Consider the following 23,710-nt stretch of genomic DNA (forward strand, 5'->3'; position numbering starts at 1 on the left):
GCCCATTGGGCGAGCTCTTGCAGCAAAAACAGAACTTTTGTCTCGCATCCCAATCCCCCACGGATTCCTACCTTGTCTACATTCAAGAGGTGCTCGCGTTGTGTCGCAAGGTTAATAGCTTTATTCCGGAAAGTCACCAAATAGGGCATAGCCTCAAGGAGATTGATGATGATGCTTTCAACATCCTCGTTTGCATCCATTGCTCTACCGTTAACTCAGTGCAAGTCTGCTGAAAATTCGAGCAGGCTGAACAAAGACGTCTGGTACATTGCTTTGATCGCCTTTGAACAAGGCGGCTACATCATCCTGCGATGATCTGGCCCCTCTGCAACCGCCTTCCTATTCCACGTCCATGACTAGCATCGTGAGGCGAGAACTCGAGGCCTTAGCTCATGCACCACTCTCATCTCACTGCCCGACACCGTCGCCATGATACAAGCTGTTATCCGCCAGGAACTTTGCAAACGTTGGCCTCTTTTCCACCATCTAGACGCCCTCGTCAGCATCACATTCTGTTCCTGTAAGTGGTGCTGCAACTACTAGCCAAGTGCCCCCACGTCGCTATCTTAGTCGCAATCCTGCAGAGTGGTGCGTCTCAGACGATAGGCCAATTTGTTTTATTTGCTGCCGAGCCGGCCACATTTCGCGCTATTGCCGCAATCGTACCTTCCTCTTCTCTCGTTCCTTTTACAACGCTCACCGTTGGTGCTAATATGGACCTCGACGCATCCCTGCCAACGTGAAGAGCTGAAGAGATGACCCTCGCGCCGAAGCCCTATCGAGTTTCCGTCGCTCAAGCTGATATCCATCTCCACGGTCTCGTCGCTCCCGTTCACCGGTACCTCGTCGCACCTCCTCCCCATCATACGCCGGCACCTAGTCGGGAAACTAGCGAAATGCAGCGCCAGGGAGTGACGCTGTATTATCTACCCGGACTGAAAACTCGGTACTGACATGCGCATCCTGACGTAATCTCCTTCATATACTTGTTGACGGAGTCCCAGTTTCTGCCCTTATTGACACCGGTGCCCACATTTCTGTTCTCAGCTCCGCACTCTGCCAGTGCCTTAAGAAAGTTTTCACACCAGCTACCTCATCCATCATTCGTGTTGGTGACGGCAGCACAGCTACCGTGATTAGTATGTGTAATGCGAGAATTATCATTGCTGACCGCCACGTACCTCTGTTAATTACATTCCTTGTGTTACGCCTTGACTTTTTACCCAACACTCTGCTCTCATATACTGTTCTTCTGCACTGCTTCGTCTATACCTGCCGCACTTTCCTGACGAACAAGCTCCTCTAACTTCAACACTGTGTCCGCCCCGCTACATTTACTCGCCTGCCAACAGAAGCAGCTTTGTAAGTGCTCATGTCGCCTTTTGCCTCCGTTCCTGATGGCGATTACGTTGTTTGCCCCTTAACCGACGTGATTCTGCAGCGTAGAATCATTCTACCTTACAACATTGTGCACCTAGCTAATAACCACACTTATATTCTAGTCTTGAACTTTGCAAGTTCTTCCTGAGGGCAATTTATTTCGTCGAATGGTTACTCCTGACTGGAGTCATGATTGTGCTATAGCAATTACGAGCCTTCTGACTTCCCCCGCCGGGGTGGCGCAGTGGTTACGGCGCTCGACTACTGTTCCCAAGGACGCGGGATCAAATCCCGGCCTCGGCGGCCGTTTTTCGATGGAGGCGATAAGCAAGGCGCCCGTGTGCTGTGCGATGACAGTGCCCGTTTCGACCACACACCAGATGGTCGAAATTTCCGGAGCCCTCTACTACGGTGTCTCTCATAGCCTGAGTTGCTTTGGGACGTTAAACCCCACAAACCAAACCAAACCTTCTGACTTCGCACAGTGATATATTTGATTTTGCTGACCACCTCTTGGGTCAAACGTCCTTTGTTACTCACCGCATCGATACCGGAGACACCAGCCCAATTGACAAAAACATTACCGAGTCGTCATTTCCGAACTTCGCGGATTACAAGTGGAATTAGACAGGATGTTGGCTAGAGACATTGTAGAGCCTTCGAGTAACCCCTGGGCGTCACCCGTCGTGCTCGTTAAAGAGAAGGACAATACCTGGAGGTTCTGCGTGATCATCATTCCCGCTACTGGCAGATCGCAGTAGATGAACGGGACTAAGATAAGACTGCCTTCGTCGCTCCCGATGGCCTCTACCAATTCAAGGCGATGCCTTTTGGTCTGTTTAATGCCCCCGAATCATTTGAGAACATTGTGGACTCTCTTTCACACGGCTTCAAATGGAAGTCGTGCTTATGTTATCTCGATGACGTCATTGTCTTTTCTTTTACCTTTAAGAGCCATCTTCCCTGGCTTGATGCCATTCTCGGAGTCTTCCGAAGAGCTGGCCTTCAGCTGAATTCAAAGAAGTGTAGCATGGGCCGACATGAACTCGAGGTACTCGGACACTTGGTCGATGCCGGCGCGCTTCAACCCGGCTCCGACAAAATTCGTGCAGTAAGTGCATTTCCTACCGTCCACAGTACCAGTGATATCTGTAGTTTTCTTGGTCTTTGCACGTATTTTCGGCGGTTTGTCCTCCATTTTGTGGAGACAGCTCATGCACTCAGCCTTCTTCTGAAGAACGACGTTCCATTTTGCTGGAGCCCAGAACAATCTCAACCCTTTTCTGCGCTAATCGCAGCCCGCCTGTCCTGACACACTGCAACCCCACAGCCCCAAAGGATGTATGCGCCGGCGCCAGTGGTCATGGTATTGGTACCATTCTCACCAAACAGCAGACGGGCCGCACTCGCCTCAGTGCTTATGCCAGTCGCCTCCTTCCGCGGCTGAGCGGAATTATTCCATCGCAGAACGTGTTTAGCCCTCATGTGGGCCATTAAAATGTTTCGCCCTTGTTTGTTTGGCCCCCGTTCTCCGTCATCACCGACCACCAAGCCTTGTTTTGGCTTTCTTTGATGAAGGACTCTACTGGTCGTGTCAGGCGTTGGGCGCTACGTCTTCAGGAATACGCTTTTTCTGTCGTCCACAGGTCCGGCCGGATACATACTGATTCCGATTGCATGTCCCGAAACCTTGAAGATATGCCGTCTGAAAGCGATTGTGAAGATGACCCCCTGCGTGCTGTCCATCGTTAACCTTTGAAACATTCGTCATGAGCAGCGCTTATATCCCAAGCTTTGCGGCATTATCAACCGCCTCAGCACTGATCACCCTGACGCTCCCCTGGCTTTGTGCTCCACAACGGCACCTTACATTGACGGAATATGCGACGAGATGGCGCCGACCTTAGCTCGTAGTCCCCGAACACCTGCGTGCCACCGTTCTTCAGCAGCTGCACGACGTTCCCACTGCGCTCCATCCTTGTGTATCTCGCACGTACGGCAGCGTCCGCAGGGGCTTTTTATGAACAGGCCTCTTCTGCTCTGTTTCTCATTACGTGGCGTCTTGTGACAGGTGTCAGTGTGATTGGAGAACCCCTCTGTTGTGCCTGCTGAATCCCTACGGCCAATCGACATCCCAAAAGACCCATTTTCAGAGTTGGCCGTGATCTCCTCGGGTCTTTCCCTCGGTCTTATTCAGGACATAAATGAATTGGGGTGGCTACGGACTATACTACGTGCTACGCCATTACACGAGCAATACCCACCCGTTGTGCAACTGCAGTGGCGGCGTTTTTCCTCCATGACGTTATCCTGCTCCACGGTGCTGCCCGCCAGCTGCACACTGACCGTGTTCGCCGTTTTCTTGCACGAGTAGTGGAATAAATTCTCAAATACCGCTCCATTAAGCACTACTTTACCACCGCTTACCATCCACAAACGAACGGCCTCACCGATCGCCTGAATCGTACATTCACGGACATACTGTCAATCTATGTATCGGTTTGATCGTGCGACTGGTATGCTGCCTTACCTTTTGTAACATTTGCGTATAATTCGACCCGTCACGATACAATGGGCTACTCGCCCTTCTATCGTCTGTTCGGCCGTGACCCTTCTCTTCCGTTTGACAGCGTACTGCCTCACACCGCTAATGAAAGTTCCTATGTTCGTGGCCCTATATCCCGAGCTGACGCCGCCCGTGTTATTGCTCGCCGCCGATTGGCTTCCTCCCAAAACTCTCAAAAACGCCGCTATAATTCTCGTCATCGGGATGTCCACTACTTTCCGGACTCTCTTGTCTTGCTCTGGACTGCCGCTCGTAATGTTGGGCTCTCTGAAAAGTTCTTGCCGCGCTACACAGGCCCCTACCATGTTTTACGGCCAGTCACTTCCGTGACATACGAGATCACTATTGTGCAGCCACAGCGCTAGTTCGATATGCCACGTGCCGAAATCGTTCATGCCGCTCGCATGAAGCCGTGCCACTGCAGCTGTAGTTCCCCGACGTAGTGCGCACCGGGACCGTGCTCTTCGCGCCGGGGTAATGTTACGTACATATATTTTTTCTATTTATTCATACTGTCAGCATGAGCCAAGATAGGAGTTGCAGGATATGTACAATAACAATATTACATACATGAAGAAAAAGAAACGATAAAACTATGCAGTTATTTAGTACCTGCATGCACAAAACACCAGTTTACAAGAAACACGTAAGCCCTAGTTGTCATAGAACAAGAAGCAAATCATAATTCAATAAGTACATGCGATAAATATTCGTGGTTACCCGAAAACATTACACAGCACACCAAGAAATCATCATACCATTAACAAATACTTTGTCAAAGCATTTTCAAACGCTGTCAGGTCTTTAAGAATGGCAATATCATCGGGCAGCTTGTTCCACTCGTCTATTGAATCAACTAAAACGGAATATATGAAGCAATCGGTTCTGTACTGTAATGGTGTAATGCATTTTGTGTGCTTTGTTCGTAAGGGAAAATTAACATCTGGGGTGATCTGTTTCTTAATATGCACGCTATAGTACCTTGTTAAGATTTGAAAAAAAAAGAAAACTAGCCTATTGTATATCATTCTTTGATATAAAGTAACAAGTTCAGCATTTCTTTTAGTTCTGTAACAGACTGTGTTCTAATGTAGGCGTTATAAATAAATCTAAGCGCTCGGTTCTGAACCCGCTCACATTTCTGTATATTTTGTCTGGTATAAGGTAGCCAGATATGACTTGCATATGTGAAAAGCGGCATCAAAGTCCTTTTGTGCGCAGGAAGCTTTACTTCTGGCATCGCACCACATAGTTTCTTCCTCAATGTAAATAGCTTAAAGTTCGCCTTATTGCAAACATGGTCGACGTGTACAAACCAGTTGAGGTCACTATAGTTAGGTAAACATCGAGAGACTTGTATTCTTTTGTTTCCTTTATTTGAATAGTGTTATATTAGTATAGATAATGGTGTCATCTGCATAATGCCCCATTGTTACATCCGAGTGAAAGCCAACATTCATATCACTAATATAAATAAAAAAAGCAAAGGTCCTATGACCGACCTTTGTGGAACACCGGACCCAACCTGCTCAGAAGCACAAGACGAACCATAATGGAAAATAAATTGTTGCCTTTTGTACATGTGAGACTCAATCTATTTAACAATAAATCATTATGCAATGTCATCTTAAGCTTGAATAACTGCTTAGAATGGGAAATCTGGTCAAAAGCTTTCCTAAAATCAACAAAATCAATGTCTGTCTGCCCAAGTGCGTCAATTGTCGGACTAATATCATGTATGACTTCTGTTAGGATTGTGCCAGTTGAGTAACCGCATGGCAAATCATGTTGGTGCTGACCTAGAATTCCATTATGCTCAATAAACTCGATGAGATGCTTTGATAATATATGTTCAAGCGTTTTACAGCATGTGCTGGTGAGGGATATCGGTCTGTAATTCACTATTTTATCTCTCGCGCCTCCCTTGTGTATGGTTATGATTTTCGCAAACTTCAAATTCTTCGGAACCTCTCCAGTTTGTAGAGATTTGTTGAAGATATCTGTGAGGTAATATGAACACCATTCTACGTATCTTTTCAAAAAAGCGTTAGGAACATCATCCAGACCAGCAGACGTTTTTTCATCTAGGTTGAAAAGCAAATTGAATATTCCATCTTGTTTAGCTACTATAGAATGTAAAGAGCGTGATTGATTGCATTCTTCAATTTCTGGCACTGCAGCATCATCCCAAGTAAATACTGACTCGAAGTATTTGTTAAAAATGCAAGCCATCTCAAAATTGTAAGTCATAACGCGATGTCCAGTCGTTAAGCATTGAATGGAGGCTTTTTGCTTTGAGATATGGCTCCAGAAATTTCTTAGCGATTTTTTTATAAATTGTGATAAGGACTCCTTCATATACCTTTCTTTCGCTTTTACATCTTCGTTTTTAAAAGTCTGAAAGATTGCTAATAGCTTCCTGTGCAATGTGTAATAGCGATTTATTGCGTTCAGCGCGCAAGCGTTTCAACTGACGCTTCATGTGAAGAATCTTGCGGGAAATCCATGGGTTTATTTTATGTACTCTTTTCTTGCGCGTGGCACAAAAGTATTTAATAGACTTCAGCACTATTCCTTTGAACTTCTCTCAGGCTTCATCGACGGATACTGAGTCAGAGAACACAAGACGGCTGAAATGCTCGCAACTTTCTTCTAAATAATCTAATACCCCAACGTCATTTGCTCTAGCAAAATCAGGAATTGATATCACTTTGGCTGGGCTTGGCTTCTGAAGCTTTGTAAACAGCCTAATCACTACCCTCATGTGGTCCCAAATTCCTTTCAGAACTCCAGCGAATAAGCAAGCTGGGTTAAAGATTGGTTTAAAAAGATTAAATCAAGAAGTGATTGCCGTAGACCAGGTATTCGCGTAGGCGCACCTATAACTTGTGTCATGTTCAACGAGAAGGCTAGGTCTATCAGCACAGAAGATATTCCAGCATCGAGTACACCTGCAGTATAATCATTCCAGTCTATGTGCGGCAGATTAAAGTCTCCGCCCATTATAACCTTTCGATTTTTGGCAGGTAATGTGACACTCAAGAAATCACTGAGACACTCCATATACTCCTCTGTAAATAGCTGGGGCCGATAAACAGCAATAATCATGATGAAGAAACTGCCAACATCCTTATTGCACACAACACATTTAATATTCGGCGGGGAGAGCACTTCAGCACAAGCCATACTATTTTTATAGATAAAGGCCACACCACCTCCCCTAGAACCACGGTCTTTCCTGCAGACTCCATAATTGGGAGAAAGGAAATTGGTGTCATCAACGCAATCATTTAGCCAGGTTTCAGTTATGATAGCCATGTCCGGTTCGTATTAAAGTAGAATGCTTTCAAAGCGCGCTGTCTTATTCATGATACTACGGGCGTTTATGTTCATAATTGTCAAGACATCAGGAAGTCTGCTCATCCTCGTGTTCCTCGCTCGATTGTGTGTATACCTCGGGTGAGCCTTGTGCACGTTTCATAGGTTCTTGACATAACTTTCGGGATGCAGTCTTATCATCCTAGTAGTACATAATTCCATCGACAATAAGCTTGTCGTGTACAAAACGCACTTTTGTTCCGTTCAACTTCTCGGTTTTTGCGCTTTCCCAACGGCTCTTTTTAATGCGCGACACACGTTTCGAAAAGTCCTCGCTGACTGAAATCTTTTTACCTTTCAAATTTGAGCAGTTTCGTAAGATATCAGTTTTCTCCTTAAAATCATACAATCGAAAGATTACTGGATGATTATTTCCTGGCCTTTTTCTTCCAAGACGGTGCATGCGCTCTATGCTATTCGGGGTTACCCCGATAACAGAGAACAGCTTCTGCTTTACATTTTCAGGCAATCTGTAGATGATTAAATTCTTACGTCATTACTTGTTTTCCAAATCGTCCACCTTTGCGGAAAGTATAGCGATTTCTTTCGTCAGGTTAGCTACCTCGGATTTCTTTCCAGAAAGATTAGATAAGCATAATTCGAGTTTAGTAAGGCGCTCATCAAATTGCCGAATAGCGTTTCCATTCACTTTAACTTCTTTCTCAGTAGCCCTTTGGTCATGTTTAATATCACTGCGCGCTTTTGTGCTCTTTAAGTGTTTGTAGAATCTTTTCAAGTTTCTCATCAAGAGTAGGAAGGCCTGGGTGATCTGGCGGGTCTGTTGAGGCACGTGGGCTTCGGCATGATCTGATGTAATGAGCACTCCAGAACAGGCGATGAGTGGAACCTGCAGACAAGCAAAGACGAACAAATTCGGAGGCATGTTCTGATGCGTGCCGCGCCCGCAACCAGTGAAGAGGACGGTGATGGACTGCAGAGTGAGAGACGACGAAGCTGAAGCAACTGTTCGTGCTTTCCTGAACACTTACGTCTCTCATCACTTGTTGTGGTTTCCTGTGCTAGCCTTAGCTTTTGCTCCGTTATTAGGTTCAAGCCATGCTTCAAACGCCCCAATTTTTAAAGCAGAAACCTTTCTATGCTTATGGAATGAAACTCCGTGTGCGCGAGTTGGGAGCGAGATTTCAACGCCTACTATTCTGCCAGATTTCTTCTTGTCTAGCGTTTCTGCCATCTCCAATCCCACACTGCGAGTCAAAAAACGTCACGCGGCAGGAGCGATGATGCACCGTCCACACTCACGCGAAAGTGTCACAGATACTACGCCCTCTCTTCCTTGTGAACCTATATCATTATCGCTAAAACTGCAACAAACGCCGATAAAAGGTAAATTATAGACGAAAGGTAGACTTTCGCCATTCTCTTAAGAGATATCTAGAGAGCCTCTTTGGTACATTGCACGCCCCTTGTCGAACATAACCAGTGTTCAATTCAACGCATCAATGTTCACCGACGTTCTGTAATTGTTTTACAGGAAAGCAAAGGCGAAGTATTTGTCACACTTGTTTCTGAGGCCAATGATAGGAGAGGAGGGGTATGCTTCCGCCAGTCTTAAAGGAGAGATCTATGTTGTTGTGTTGTTCTGGCAGTAGGAAAAAGGAAAAGAAAATGCACGGGCCTACTACTGGATCTAGCTGAGCCACCTCTACTGCCTCGATTGATTGATTTTTAGGAAGGGAAAGGCGCGGTAACTCCCTCACTTGCATTCTGTGGACACCTCAACCGCGCTGTAAGGGAAGGGAGGAAGGTGAGAGTGAAAGAGGAAAGAGAGAAAGAGGAGCCGTAGTGAAAGGCTACGAAGTTATTGCGACCACCTGGGGATCTTTAACGTGCGCTGACATCGCACAGCACACAGACGCCTCTTCGTCTCGTCTCCATCGAACCGCAGCTGTCGAGGTCAGGTTCTCTTCTGCCTCATGCGGACAGAAGGGAGAAAGCTGTTGCGGCGTTGTTGTTGTGGCTGTAGGAAGCAGGAAAAGAAAATGCACGGGCCTGCTACTGGCTCTGTAGCTGAGCCACCTCCGCTGCCTGGTGCAGATAGAAGAGAAAATAGAGAAGAAAGGAAAGCAAGAGGGAAAGAAAGACGATCGCCGCAACAACAGCCGTCGTCCACCACCAGCGGTGGCATGTGCAATGACGGCCTACAACAGATAAAAATTCGGTGCCAGGCCAGCCCCGCCGCAAGCAGCGGTGACCCACCTGCACCAGCCCCATCAGGGCAGAGCTCTGTTGCGGCGCGCGTCTCTACCTCTGCTGTCTCGTGTGGACAGAAGGGAGAAAGTAGAGAAGAAAGAAAAAGAAGAGAGACAGAGAGACGCGCGCCGCAACAGCTGTCGTCCACCACGTAAGCGGTGGCGGGTGCAATAACGGCCTACAACAGATAAAAATTCGATGGCAGGCTAGCTCCCGCCGCAAGCGACGTCGGCCTACCAGTCCCAGCCCCGTAGGGCCAAGAACAGCCACCCTTCACCACCTTCAACCGAGACATCTAATAGAAACTTTGCTACATCGCCCGCCACTTGATTAACATAGCAAGCGTTCCCTTGAACGCGTCAATGTTCACCGGCGTAGTATGATTTGTTTACAGGAAAGCAAAGTAGCAGTATTTGTCACACTTGTTCATATGGACAACGAAGTCCCTCGGAAAGGACATAGGCCACATCGGCTTCAGACGGCGGGTTCTTACTGTGGTAGCTCCAATCCTGGTGTGTAAAATCCTGAAGGTCACGTCACGCTAAAGTTGGCATATGAACTTGTCACCCGTTAATAATTTTAAAGATGTTAACGGTGCGCCACTTTTGGTGCACAAACTCCCAGACACGCTAAGAGTGGGACAGCTGTTCCGGTCTCAAAGGAGTTGTCCTCGACTTGAGTGGCAATCTCAGCCAGAATTCAGCTACCCGTAGTGACCGAAGGGGAGCGGGAGTTTCCTCCCTAACGTTTAGTGGTTGAAGCCATAGTAATGGCTGCAGTCAAAATTAACGAACAAAATAACACCCAGAATACACCGAAAAGAGGTTCACAGAAAGCACAGAAAGAATGCAAAGCATGCCACTAAACCATTTCAGAAACCACAGATGCTTTAGAAATAAACACCAAATTGTTCACCGCGAACTATTGCAGACCGACGTCTGAAGAGTCACGATGTGGCCCCCTTGAAGAGGAGAGCCGCTCCCTGGCAGATTTCGCAGGGTTACTCAACACCGGGTTGACCCCGGGAGCCGAGCAGTATTACAGCAACAATCGCTGCAACACGCGAAAAGCAAGGCGCTTGTGTTGTGTGTTGTCAGTGCACGTTAACGAACCCCAGATGGTCGAAATTTCCGGAGTCCTCCACTACGGCATCTCTCATAGCCTGAGTCGCTTTGGGACGTTAAACCCCACAGACAACAAACCACAGCGCCTTGGGGGACACCTGTTTGGTTGCGTTGCCAACCACCCTGAGTATCTCCAACCATTACTGAAAAGGTTCTTTCTGCAAGAAAGGCTTTCACGAAGCAGTAGAGGGTGCCGCTTATCCCTACTTCCTGGAGCTCCGCCAATGCTGTCGTTGATACCCCGGTCTCAATTTCGCCGTGTATGCGGACGATATAACGCTGTGGACCAATTCAGGGTCCCCTGCAGAGCAAGAACAAGCCCTATAGACAGGCCTCAATGCCGTCCATGAATACATCGAGAAGTGGGGAATGAAAACCTCTCCGGAAAAAACCGAGTATGTGGTTGTCATAAACGGCCCGCGGGTACGAGCCGAGGCAGAACGCAAACTTATCTCTCTTCATTTTGGGCACTCGGTTATTTGCCGGAAACCAACAATCCGTATACTAGGCATGCTTATTGACGAGGATAGAGGAGCCAAAAGCTGGCTTCATAACACGATGCTTAGCTGTCATCAGGCTTTACACCTAATGCGCCGCGTCTCTGCGCGTGGATGGGGAATCAAGGAGGTGGGGCTCCGTCAGATGGCATTAGCCCTCATAACATCGAAAATCCTGTACGCATATCCGTACATGCGACTTAACGCGACCCAACGCCTTCAGCTTGAGCGAATCAATCGCAAGGCGATGCGCCTAGTTACTGGTCTGCCACAGTACTGCCCAGTAGTGAACCTACACGCATGCAGCAATATTAATGCCCTTCAGGATCTGGCAGAGCAGCAATTGCAAGCCCAGCGAGTCCGTCTCTCCATAACGGCGGCTGGCCGACAGATCCTGCAGGCATTAGGCTACAACGTTGACAATTTAGAGCCACTTTCGTCCGCCGCCCCACCATGGGAGTTGATTGCCTTAGTAGATGGTATACCATTACCAAAGAATATGAGTTCGGCTAATCCTCAAAGTCGCAAAGCTGCCGCCAAACGTCATAGGAAGATGTCACACAAGCTAGCCCAGGAAGGAGCTATCCAACTATACACAGACGCCGCTCAGTTTTAACACTGCGCAGCTATAGCTTGTCACGACTCTGTGTCAGATACCTCGGTAGTTCAGCGGCTTTCCGAGGAACACACTGTTACCAATCTCGAACTCATTGCCATACGACTTGCCATTACTCGAATAGTAGCAAGACAGGATCGGGCTCCGTGCACCTACCATGTTTACACAGATTCACAAGCAGCTTACACTGCATGCCGCGCAGGGGGAGCAGACTATGCCATTCTGAACACAATTCGAACACAAGTCCGTCGCCTGAGAGAGGAGGGCTACACCTAAATTATCAAATGGATTCCTGCACACGAAGGAATCACTGGAAATGAAAAGGCACACCAGGCAGCGCGCGCAGCAGCTCTTTCCGCACCTTTGCCTGGATCCACATTCGTTTCCGCTTCGTGGCCCCCTGAGGACGTTACGCATCCGTCGTCGCCTCATATGGATAGGGCGGAGACATGGCATCGAGCACAACGCTATCGTCGAAGCATACTCCAGCACTTCGCCGACCCTGAGCAACTATATCGCCGCCCAGATAGCTCATTCCGGAGAGTGGAGGCAGACTAGTCTGGGCTCCTTCGCCGAGCCCAGAGTGGTCAGCTTCTGTCACTAGCGAAGCTACTCCTCATAACCCTGCAGGTATAACCTTCTCCTCAGTGCCCGACATGCCCGGCCAGAGGCAAGGCCGAACCTCTCCTGTGGAGCTGCCCTACTTTTGACGCAGTACGGGAGAGAGCACTCAAGTCCCTGGGCGGGCTTCAACCTGCAACCCTGCAGGCATGGGTCGGTCCCCCATCGCACATCGGGCAATCAGACGCAACCCGGCTCGGGCGAACTTTTCTTTCTTACTTCAAGGAAGAAGAAGGACCAGGCCATTACTTCGCGGAGCCGACCTCGGGGCGACCCTACCTCGAGGAAGAAGTGGACACCGGTCCTTGATATCTATCCCAACCTTCACCCCCACCATAACCGCTCCCCCACCCCTACATCCATGAAGCAACTTAGTTCTGCCGCAAGGTAAACGCCTATCGTAAGCAGAAATAAAGACGTAATAAAAAAAACAACAAACCACAAACCACTAACTCTATCCTGGCCGGCTGTTGTTGCGGCTGTAGGAAGAAGGAAAAGAAAATGCATGGCCCTGCTACTGGCTGTGTAGCTGAGCCACCTCCACTGCCTCGTGCGGACAAACGAGAAATAGAGAAGAAAGAGAAAGAAGTGGGAGAGAAAGGCGCGCCGCAACAACAGCCGTCGTCCGCCACCGAATTGGCGGCGGGTGCAAGGACGACTTACAACAGATAAAAATTCAGTGCCTGCCTAGTCCCCGCCGCAAGCGGCGTGGACCTCTTGTCCCAGCCCTGTAGGGCCAGGAACAGCCACCGTCCCCCCACGCCCGCTGGCCGCTGGCTGGAGCAACGCGTTGGTCGAGAGCTCCCGGGCAGCGGCCGACGCTGCTGGGGTCCCGTACTAGGGACCCCATCAAGTATTTGTATGGGCCGGAACTTCAAAGATCCGGCTCATGCATACCTCCACCCCTTTTGAGTCAATAATAATTGGTTCACAGGAAGGAAAAGGCGCAGTATCTGTCACACTTACCTGAACCGCGCAGTAAGGGAAGGGATGAAGGTGGGAGTGAAAGTGGAAAGATAGAAGGGGAGCCGTAGTGGAGGGCTAAGGTGTAATTTCGACCACCTGGGGATCTTTAGCGTGCGCTGACATCGCACAGCACACGGACCCCACTTCGTTTCGCCGCTATCGAAACGCAGCCGCAATGGTCGGGTTCGAACCCGGGAACTCCGGACAGTAGTCGAGCGTCTTACAACCCTCTTTTTCTGTCGCCTAGCCGCGCGTCGTCATTGGTTAGGAGCTGTAGAACGTTCTCTAGACGACCCGCACCTTCTGGCCGGGTGAGTCAGCGTCGCCCACGAATGATGAGTAGGGGGTGACGCCAAGAGCATAAGGCTACGAGCTCTTCTCGTCAGAGAGGGAAACATTTCTCGAATTTGTTGCAACGCTCTATGCCACTGACTGACTGAAAGGCTTTATTGCAGAGAGGAAGCTTGAGATAGCCAGATCAACCTCTCGCAATCACTAGCTGGGTTCCTCATTTCGGGGTTTGGGGTTATCTGGCATGCACACACCACGGGGAAGATATCCGAAGACTTCGCACAGTGCGGCCATTTTCCTGTACAGGCAGAATCAAAGTTTTTTAATCTGCCGGGCACAGCAGCCTTTTGGTGTAAAGAAGGAGGAGTGTGCGTTCCTCCACTTATGTAATGCTCTTACGAGGCTTTTGATATATTGCATGGCGAATTGGCATAACTCAGTGATTTCTGGAGAAGTGAGTGCCGGATTGGGTCCGGGATCAGTATTGAAAGGGTCTGAAGACGTTGCCCGGAGAGAGCGTGCGGGCGGTGGCGTCTGCCGTTTCATTTCCTTCGAGGCCCATGTGAGCTAGAGCCCATACAATCGTTTGAGGCACGGGGGCCCCGAGGTAGACACTGTTTTGAAGGATGCGGTAGGCAATGAGAGGATAGTGCCCCTGTTTAATATTTCTACATGCCTCTTTCGATTTGGTGACGATGACTCACGAGTCCTTGTCTGCAGCGGCTAACGCGATGGCAACCTCTTTCGCGTGTGTTATGTCTTAAGCTCAAAGCGTTAGGCCATTCACAACTTTTTGGTGGACGATCGCGGCCCCATGGCGAGGCCCCGAGGCACCCACATAGAAATTCCGTGTTTGTTCCCATCGTGACGGGCCGGTGCATACGCCCGCGCAAAGCGCCTGCCACTGTGTTCGTCATGTGTCATGTTGGCTGGAAGAGGGCGTACGTGCTATGCGTATCTCCAGATTTTAGGAATGCGGATACGCGCTCCTCCGTAAGTGTTAGATGATGGATATGTAGTCGGGCTAACAGGTGGTGTCCCGGCGGCGTTTTTGAAGGCCCTGTCTACTGATTGGTCAAGAGCACCTCCCGGAGCTCGGCGAATGTGTTTACCATCCTCAGGTCCATGAGATGCTGGTTGGATGTGGTGATCAGGAGATCGAGGACACACTTGTACATCTTTCTGAGTATCATTTCGAGGGCGCTCTCGTGAAACCTGCGCAGATGGATATAAGAAGTCAAGCAGAGGACTCGACTGGTCACGAATGCATGCGCCAGCTGCAAGGCGTCTGTGCACCATAACCCCTGCGTTTGTTGGAAACCCAGTGGACCATCCAGCTTACCTGGTTCCTCAGCTTGCGCATTTTTGCTAGTGTTGTATCAGCCCGTCGATATCTGATATTTGTGCATAGGGAGACCAAGTACTCTAATCTCATCGTGGTCGAGTCCTTGGCCATCGTGGTCCGCTGGCCAAGGACAGTTCCATTGTGGTGGTGCACTTATTGAAAGCCGCATCGACGGGCTTAAGCGTCCACGATTTCCGCCGCTTACTGCAGGTTGGCCTCAATATCTCCAACCGATCCGTGTTTGTTACAGATGGTTATGACGTCGGCGTACAGAGCGTGCTGGATGCCTTCGACCTTCGCCAGCTGAGCCGGGAGTTTCATCATGGCCACATTGAAAGGTCACGGCGATAGGACCGAGCCCTGTGGGGTTCCTCTCGTTCCTAGTTTATATAGGCCGTGTTCCTCGTCTTGTATTTGGATGAATTAATCTCGATCAGAGAGACATTGCCTGATATACTGAAATGTGTTATGTCCACCGTTCGTCTGGGAAGATGTTGCAGGATGATTTCGTGTATCGCATTGTCGAAAGCCCCTTTCATGTCAAGGGCGAGTACTGCCTTATTGTTGAGTTGATATTTGACAGGGCTGAGAATTTCTCGGCAGAGTTTAAGCAGGACATCTTGAGCGAACCTGGTGTCTCCGAATTTATGTTCATTTTTCAAAAACCCAGACAGCCTGTCCCGTACCATGGTCTCCATCACCTTTACCGCACAAGACGTGAGAGAGATGGTGTGGAGGTTGTCTGCGTTTGTGGCTTTGCTGGCTTTCGGAATGAACGCTACCAGGGCGGTCTTTCATTCTCCTGGTAAAGGTGCCTCACCTAGACAGATCGAGCTGATAAAAGCGAGGCGGGATTCGTAGGCGGGGTTGGGAATATTAGCCAGCAGTTTCACAGTTATCTTCTGCCGGACCGGTGCCGTTCCTCGTTTTCATTTTAGCCAGAGCCTTCAGCTCGTGCAGCTGGAACGGTTGATCCAGATCCGCGTTCTCTGAACCTGCATACGAGTATGCTGGTACTCCGGGATCCTGCTGAGTGCAAAGATACTGGTCGCGCAATTTGAATGCTAATTTCAATGTATTTTCGTCGAAGCTTGAATAGCTAGTTGTAGATATTTTAGAGCGCAGCTCTTTGGCGTCCGTTCCTGAGTTTCGCGTCGGCGTCGGCCTCGTAACCAGCTCCGCCCCCCTTTCATCCCCCCAGCGCTAGCAGCGACCGACTGATACCGCTGGATGCCGCTGACGCCGCTAGAGAGTCAAGATAACGTGACTGCATAGAACACCGTCGCCGCAATGCAGAAAGAGGAGGGGAGGGACCCCCCCCCCTGTTCCTGTGTGGCGGATAGGGTGCTCTTCAGTTGCCGACGCGCCGGTTATTTCACGTAGGCCCCGGCACGTCGACGAATACGTGACCACCTTCCCACGGCTAGACCTGGTTCTTGGCGCTGCGGAAGCGAGGGTATCATATTGTTTGCGTCGGCATCGGCGGCGTTGTCCGTGAAACCAACTCCGCAGCTGGGGTTGACTCACTATCGGCGTCAGCAGCATCAGTCAGTCGCTGCTATCTCTTCCCTCCTCCCTTTATCGCATTATCCGCTTGCTCCGCGCGCTTCTGTCCCCATCGTTTGCCGCTGGGTGTACACGCCGCCCCCCTCCCCCCTCTTCCTGCGAGTCTCCGGTTGTCAAAGTGCCGGCTCGAACTTAATTCCTTTATTCGCTCCTCCTCCAATGCAACCCCTGTGCGGTGGCAATCAGAGAGCCAGATCGGTGGCGGCGGATCTGTATATGTGCACCACCCGAGCCGAAATTGCCGCTGCCGTTCGCCACTGCGAAATTATCTGCCAGTTCTTTCTGAGCCATGAGCGAGACGACCGGTGGAAGTCCTCCGGCGGCGGCGGGCGGCTCTGCTGCTGCTGCTGCTGCTGCTGCTGCTGCTGCTGCTGCTGCTGCTGCTGCCGCCGCCGCCGCCGCCGCCGCCGCCGCCGCCGCCGCCGCTGCTGCTGCTGCTGCTGCTGCTGCCGCTGCTGCCGCCGCCGCCGCCGCCGCCGCCGCCAGAGCAGAGGCCCAGCGCCGTGGCCGCCAGAATCTAGAGCAGTAAGCGAGGCTGAAGCAGACGCTGATCGCCGCCGTCGAGAAGACCCTGCCGTTCGCACCGCCGAAGCGGAGGCTCATCGCCACCGTCGAGAGCAACCAGATGTAAGAGAGGCTGAAGCAGAAGCTCATCGCCGCCGCCGAGAAGGGAGTCCTTTAGTAAGTGCTTTATTTCCGTTTGCAAAGTACAGTTGTAAACGGACAGGTTCGAGGAAAAAAAGCTGCGGAAACAGCTTGACAGGTCCTAAAACCCGTTCGTTGGCAGCAGCAGCCGTGCGGAATGGCAATGCTTTCAATACAATAAAGCACAAGCATGAAGAAAGAAACAAAAATAACTAACAAAAAAGGTGAATCTGCAAAGCTACATAGGTTAGTAAAAAAGTAAAAAAAAAAAAAAAAAAAAAAAAAAAAATACAGCAGCATGAAAATAATCTCACACAGTCACAAAAGAGGTACAATTGGCAAGGAACATACTTGTTAAAGGAATACGTGCGAAAAATAAAAAAAAATTCTGTGATAGCGCATACATGTGTTGCTCGATTTCTTTGCCTCAATCTATCGAAAAGGTGAAACAACTTATTTGCTGCGCTCAAATTTCGCATTAGGAAATAACGTAATCGTCGGTAATTTTTTTTTGTTTCTCGGCGCGGAAAAGGCACCACGTGCTTCGGCTAGACATTTGTCTGGCTGCCGTGTTGCAGCGGTGTACCCAGTTTGAGCTGGGTTGTTGGGCCGCGTACTCTGCCGCTCACTGAGTGAGCTCGGCGATAAGAATTTTGAGCTTTCTAGTACGTTTTTGGCGGCGCCATCTGCGGACGATGTTGTGCCCCGCCTCCGAGAGGTGCAGAAGATAGTTGTCCACCTCCGGAGTGGCCTCTGAGAGCTGCATTTGTGTTACCGCCGAACGACGGTGTGTAACGAATCCTTGTACACGCGTGGTATGCTCTTTCGTGGATATGCCGAATTTATGTAGCTTTGCCGGAACTTATTCCAGTCGGGGAGCCGAGCTTGTGCGTGGGCACTTGCCAATGGTTTAGTCCTTACGGTGGCATTGATAAGGCAGTGGTCACTAGCGAAGGTTTCCTCAGTGTATCGCCATCTTGAGCATATGATGTTTTTAGTGAAGGTGTGATCCGGATATGTTTCCCGGGAAATTGAATTACCCATCCGCGTTGGATATGCAGGGTCAGTGTGAAGAGTCAGGCCCAGCGTGGACGCGAGTTCCGCTAGCTTGCGTCCCCGCGTCTCTTCACGCACGTACCTCCAAGGCATACTGTGGGCATTTAAATTGCCCACAATCAGCAGGGTGTCCGTGCCCGCAGCCTTTAGGGCACGGCTGCAGAGTGCTGTGCACGTTACATTTTCGAGTCTAGGGAACAGTAGATGTTGAGTACTTTGAGTGGTGCTTCTTGTTTCTTGAGCGGAAGAAGTGTCACCATCACAGGAATAATCAGTGAGAAGTTCCAAGTCAACTAGATTAGCCGTATAATTTTTATTCACGCAAACGCAGGAAGAGGGGTCGTGCTGAAACAGCCACAAGCATCCAACAATGGAGAACTTTAAACACGAATGCAACAAATGATGCAGCAGATGATGCAGGATATGAGGCGGCAAATCCAATCTCAAATGCAACAGATGCAAGCACAATTTCAGGGGCAGATCTCAGAAATCAAAAGTGCTTTTCGAAAACAAAGACATAACTAAAACATTAGGGAAAGAGCGTACAATCGTCCAGCGTTAACGGCGTTTGCTGTCGAACAAGGCAACAGCACGAACATGTAAACATGACCAAGACGTGTCAGCAAGACCAAGAAAACTTAGAAATTTGGCAATGGACCCGCAGAGGCTACCGCAAAAAACAGGCCCTACTAAAGCAATACATAAACACACAGCTTACACCCCCCGATGTGATTGCGCTTCAAGAGACTGGAACCAGGCCCTCTTTACAGGGGTACGATGTTTACGAGAGCCAAAACGGAGGTAAAGCAGCCATTCTAGTCATCAAAGCCATCACCGCAATCAGGCACGATACCATCGCCGACACGGACATCGAGCACGCGCTTGTCGAAATCATTCCGAAAAAGCGAAAGGGAAGGAGCACATTCGTACGGAACGTGTACAGCCCGCCAAGACAAAGAAAAGCCAAATTCTTCGAACTCTTCCACGGAGCGCACAAGCTGGCCAAAGAAAATGCACTCATTATCGTAGGAGATTTCAACGCCATGGACACGAGTTGGGCATACCGTACACAAGATATCAAGGGAAGAACATTAGCGGACGTAGCCGAATATTTTGGCTGCAGGCTAATCACAGATCCCCCGACCCCCACGAGAATCAGTAATAGTGTGAGCACAGACACTTGCCCGGACATCACGTTCGTGAGGAAGAGCAAGGAGTCACAGTGGGAAAACATGAAGGAAAACCTAGGCAGCGATCACTTTATCCTCTGGTAGCGAATAGCATCGGAAAGGGTAAGATGCCGGATCGGACAAGCAAAACTCACGGACTGAAACGCGTTCCGCGGCGCTTGCAAAAAATCTGAAGGCGGCCTCCAATCACTAGAAGACTGGAGCGGCATGTTGACAGAAACGCGAGACAAATGCACAAAAAGTGTAAGACGAACAACAACGCCCGAAATAGACGGGCACCTTCTGCGACTATGGGAAGCCAGACGCAGTCTCACCAAAAGATGGCGGAAGCAAAGACACAACAGGAAACTAAAACTAAAGATAGCAGAAGTTACGGCAAAAGCTGAAGAATACTCAACGCAACTCGCGAGACAGAACTGGGAACAATTCAGCGACTCGCTTAAGGGAACCTTAGGTACGGCCAGAACCTGGAATCTCCTAAGAGCAATAATCGATCAGACCAAAACAAAATCAGAAAACAATAAAAGCATCCACAGATTCATCCACTCCTTCGAGGGTTCGGACACCGACCTATTAGAGAAGGCACGAAAAAATTCTTTCGGTGATCACAACCCCTCACGTTACCAAGAAACCTACCGCGGAGCCGAAAACCAGAGACTCGACCGCCCAATAACCGTGGAAGAAGTTTATGCGGCCATAAGGAATACGACCAGAAACACGGCAGCAGGAGCCGACCGAATTGACAACGCCCTGATCCGAAACCTGAGTGACGACCTCATACAAGAGCTCGTAAGCTTTCTAAACAAACACTGGGAGGCGGAGACGATTCCCGAAGACTGAAAACACGCCGAAGTAATTATGATTCCTAAACCTGGCAAATAGCTCCAAATTGAAACTCTCAGACCCATCTCACTCACGTCGTGCCTCGGCAAGCTTTACGAGCGAGTGGTGATGGTCAGACTGCAAAATTTCATGGAAGATAATGAACATGTACACCATACCATGTTCGGCTTCAGAGCAAAACTTTCGACGCAGGGCGTGCTGCTTCAAATACAAGAAGATGTGCTCCGCAACGTACCCCGAACAGGTGAAAATGTAATAATCGCCCTTTACATCAAGGGAGCATTTGATAACGTCAGTCGCGAAGCGATCCTTAGACGCCTAGACGACCTGGACTGCGGACTCAGAATCCACGGGTACGTCAAAGCCTTCCTGTCAGATAGAACTGCCACCATCGGCATGGGAGACTTCGATCGAACAAAATTCACGCGCCAAACAAAGAACACCCCAAGGATCAGTCATCTCACCTATCCTTTTCAATATAGCTATGATAGGTCTAGCACAAAACCTAGAGAAGATCGAAGGCATCAGGCACGCCATGTATACAGACGACATAGCAGTCTGGACGAACACCGGTTCCCTCAGGGAGAAGGAAGAAAAACTACAGGAAGCGGCCTCCTGTGTACAGAAATATCTCGGCGAAAGAGGACTCGCATGCTCGACCGAGAAATCGGAACTGCTTCGAGTGTGGAGAGGCAAAAAAAAACCGGACCGTCTCAAACAGTGAGAACCTGAAACTCAACATCTACCTGGAAGGAATGCCCATCCCGGAAAAGACAACAATAAGAATATTAGGTCATCATCATCATCATCATCAGCCTGATTATACCCACTGCAGGGCGAAGGCCTCTCCCATATTTCTCCACTTATCCCGGTTCTGTGCTAGCTGCATCCACTTGACCCCTGCGAACTTCTTAATCTCATCCGCCCACCTAACTTTCTGCCGCCCCCTGCTACGCTTTCCTTCCCTTGGAATCCAGTTTGTTACCCTCAGCGACCATCGGTTATCCTCTCTTCGCCCTACATGTCCTGCCCATGTGCATTTCTTCTTCTTAATTTCCACTAGAATGTCGGTAACTTGAGTTATTTCTCTGACCCACTCTGCACGCTTTCTATCTCTTAATGTTACCCCTACCATTTTTCGTTCCATAGCCCTCTGGGTTGTCCTCAACTTAAGTAGAACTCTCTTGGTTAGCCTCCACGTTTCAGCCCCATAGGTGAGTACAGGCAAGATGCAACTGTTGTATACTTTCCTCTTGAGCGATACCGGTAAGCTGCTAGTCATAATCTGCGAGTGCTTGCCAAATGCGCACCATCCCAATCTTATTCTTCTTGTTATTTCCTTTTCATGGTCCGGATCTGCGGTTACTACCTGTCCTAAGTAGACATATTCGCCTACTACTTCCAGTATTTCGCTACCTAATGTAAACTGCTGTTCCTTCCCGAGGCTGTTGAACATTACCTTAGTCTTCTGCATATTGATTTTCAAGCCTACCTTTCTACTTTTTCTGTCTAGGTCATCAATCATTATTTGCAGTTCATCCCCCGAGTTGCTTAGCAAGGCAATGTCATCAGCAAATCGCAGATTACTGAGGTATTCTCCATCTACCCTTATCCCTAACTGCTCCCATTCCAAGTCTCTGAATACTTCCTCTAAGCTGTGAATAGTACTGGGGAGATTGTGTCTCCTTGCCTAACACCTTTCTTTATGGGAATTTTGTTACTTTCTTTATGCAGAACTATGGTTGCTGTGCAGCCACAATATATATCTTCCAGCACTTTCACGTACGGCTCGTCTACCCCCTGATTTCGCAATGCCTGCATCACCGCCGAGGTTTCAACTGAGTCAAATGCTTTTTCGTAATCAATGAATGCTATGTATAAGGGCTGGTTATATTCCGAGCATTTTTCTATCACCTGGTTGATGGTATGGATATGATCGATAGTAGAGTACCGTTTCCGAAACCCTGCTTGATCCTTTGATTGATTGCAGTCTAAGGTTGTCCTGATTCTATTAGCGATTACCTTAGTAAATACCTTATACGTAACAGACAGTAAGCTGATTGGTCGGTAATTTTTAAGGTCCTTAGAGTCCCCTTTCTTGTGAATGAGGATAATGTTTGCATTCTTCCATGGTTCCGGTACCGTCGATGACACCAGGCACTGCGTATACAGGGTGGCCAGTTTTTCTAGCACGATATCCCCCCCGTCCTTCAGCAAATCTGTAGTTATCTGATCCTCTCCAGCTGATTTCCCCCTTTTCATAGTTTCTAATGCTTTCTTGACCTCGTCTTTCGTCACTGGTGGAACGTCTGACTGTTTTTCCCTACCGCCAATCTCATTACGGTCCTGACTACTTTGGCTGCTGTAGAGATCTGTATAGAACTCCTCGGCTACTTTGACTATCTTGTCCATATTAGTGATGACGTTGCCCGCCTTGTCCCTTATCGCATACATCTGGTTTTTGCCTATGTCCAATTTCTTCTTTACCGCTTTAAGGCTTCCCCCGTTCTTTACAGCATGCTCAATTTTCTCCATGTTATACTTCCTTATATCGGCCACCTTGCGCTTATTGATTAGCTTTGATATCTCGGCCAATTCGATCTGGTCTGTTGGATTGGAAGCTTTCATACTCTGGCGTTTCTTAATCAAATCTTTCGTCTCCTTAGACAGCTTACCGTTATCCTCTCTAACTATCCTACCGCCTACTTCTACCGCGCACTCAGTAATGATATCTCTGAAATTATTGTTCCTTGCCTCTAGGGTAATGTCGCCATCCTCAGTTAGAGCTGAATACCTATTCTGTAGCGAGATCCTGAACTCTTCTGCCCTCCCCCTCACCGCTAATTCGTTGATGGGTTTCTTTCTTACTAATCTGTTGCGTTCCTTCTTCAGATTTAGGCTAATTCGGGACCTCACCATCCTGTGGTCACTGCATCGCACTTTCCCGATTACCTCTACGTCCTGCACAATGGCGGGGGTTGAACACATTATGAAGTCAATTTCATTTTTAGTCTCTCCGTTAGGACTTTTCCATGTCCATTTCCGGTTCTTCCGTTTGCTGAAGAAGGTATTCATGATTCGTAAGTTACTGCGCTCTGCAAACTCAACTAGTAACTCCCCCCTGCTATTCCTAGAACCAACGCCATAGTCACCTACTGCCTTGTCTCCTGCCTGTTTTTTCCCTACCTTGGCATTGAAGTCGCCCATTAGTACAGTATACTGCGTCTTTACTTTTCGCATTGCCGATTCTACATCTTCATAGAAGCTTTCAACTGCCTGGTCATCATAACTACTTGTAGGTGCATAGGCCTGTACAACCTTCAGTTTATACCGCTTATTAAGCCTAATTACGATGCCTGCAACCCTCTCATTAATACTATAGAATTCATCTATATTACCCGCTATATACTTATTG

Source organism: Amblyomma maculatum, chromosome 9 (assembly GCF_055883805.1).
Source record: "Amblyomma maculatum isolate TAMU_Amacu chromosome 9, ASM5588380v1, whole genome shotgun sequence".
Taxonomy (NCBI): domain Eukaryota; kingdom Metazoa; phylum Arthropoda; class Arachnida; order Ixodida; family Ixodidae; genus Amblyomma; species Amblyomma maculatum.